The sequence below is a fragment of the Bombus bifarius genome, unplaced genomic scaffold, assembly GCF_011952205.1.
Source record: "Bombus bifarius isolate JDL3187 unplaced genomic scaffold, Bbif_JDL3187 scf7180000007984, whole genome shotgun sequence".
Classification (NCBI taxonomy): domain Eukaryota; kingdom Metazoa; phylum Arthropoda; class Insecta; order Hymenoptera; family Apidae; genus Bombus; species Bombus bifarius.
In genome coordinates this window covers 12294-14211 of record NW_022884367.1, presented here as the reverse complement: position 1 = coordinate 14211, position 1918 = coordinate 12294, and positions in this window count along the sequence as shown.

Here is a 1918-nt window from a genome sequence, read left to right as displayed (position 1 = left end):
GCTACAGCTCCGAAACAAAGTCAGATAGGACACTGTTCTTTTTATGAAGTTTTTCCTTATTTTCGTACCTCCTGCAATGGATGCCACACGTTATGACACGCTATGTACATAAAATCTGTTCATCACTGAAACCTGTGAGGTGGTATGTGGTGATAGGGTCGGAAGGAAAACTCAGATTTATTGAACGATAAATGTTTATTCATTCTAATGTCAATGAGTACACTTGACGCAGGATTCGCGATTATATTCGGTTCGCGAATGCGCGGTTATAAGATAGAGCTGGGATAGCTACGATTCGAGATGCGCTGCGAGTGCGGACAATGATTGCACGAGATGTCGAGAGCTTAGATAATTATTCGACTCGAACCGTGTAAGTATAACGATCGTGATATGTTGACTCGCGGTAATAGACTGACTTTTTGTCGCGATGCTGCTGCGGAGGAAGACTGCGTTGGGATGTGTCTAAGAATGCGAAGACATCGGATTCGTTGAGAAAAGCTTTGGTTCGGAAAGTGCGGGAAATGTACTTTAATGTTTATTGGCTAATTCGTGTTGGTCGTTGGAAAAGGATGCTAGCTGCCCTTGAGAGGGTGTTGCTAGCGGGAAGCATCGTACGTGAGAGATAGCAGATTTCTCGTGTGTCCCCGTGGTAGGTGGTCGACTTCGAGACTGATAAACAAAGACTGTTTGTCTCTTTGGAGGACCTTAGCTAAAATAAATCCTAAGATTTATAGCGGTCCTTAGGCTAGCTGGAAATATTCGGTACGAATGTATCGACATCTGGCAATCATCTTGTCCGCAGGTATAGGGTCTTTGTGTCGTGCGTCACGCGACGTAAATTGTTGGGAAGTTTACTGTCAAGTGCCGCTACACCTGCTAACGATCTTTCTAGCAGGTATATCCGAGTCTCTAAAAATCCTCAAACTTTCGCATAGCCTGCAGCGTTTCATAAAAATTCTCCACGTGCTCTCTCTCAGAAAATTCGAAATATTCCTGAAAGTCTCTGGAGACTTCTAGATTTCGTTGAAAGATTTCCTCTATGACCTGCCAGAAACTCCGAATTCTTCCTAGATAGAAGATATCCCAAATAAAGGAAATCCACGAAACAATCTTTAGACCCTGGGAAATGTATATCTATGCATCTCTAAGAATCGTTACGATACAATTTTCAACCTTCCTGAAAGAAAGCCTCTAATTTCTACGAACCTCCTAACGGTTGAACTTCTCGGAACCCGTCGATCTTCAGAGAACATCTTTCCCTTCTTTCTACCGAAAATGTCTTCGCCTCCTATCTCTGCTCTTACCGAAAATCCAGAGCAAAGGGAAACAAAAATACCCATCCCGAGAGAATTCCGCCAAGGTGTTCAAAACACCATGTACAAGCGGTATCTGTCTGTAGAGACAGCGAACGCCCACGCTTCGAGCGGCACTTGGCCGCGGTGCAAGAGAACGGAAGGCGCCTCTCTCGCGAGATAATAGAAGCGGCGGGTGCGTGCAGCCTATTTGTCGTTGGTTTCGTGTCCGTGGCCGCGCTCGCTATGTTTTTCCCAAGCTGGATCTCGATCGAGCCCCGGGACCAGGCCTGGCGTGCACAGCCTTTATCCGCGTTATTGTCACGCGCCGTGCCTCCCTAACGTTAGTCAGCCGGCCAACATTCGCGGAAACCGGAGAATAAATCGCGGGCCACGACGTAATCGCGATCGTCCAATGGTATTCCGGTTCGAGGAACCGACGGGAGGATTTAATTGACGTTGGAATTCCTTCGCTCGACTCTGTTCTTGCTTTAGGTGGAAAACGGTTGACGACCAGCCTTTTTCCGGCTCCAACGCGCAGAGTGACTTGTCTAGCGGTAGTTGCTTATTAGATAAATCTGGATTGTCCAACGCGGAGTAGCGGGTTTGTCGGTTGAATCGATTAG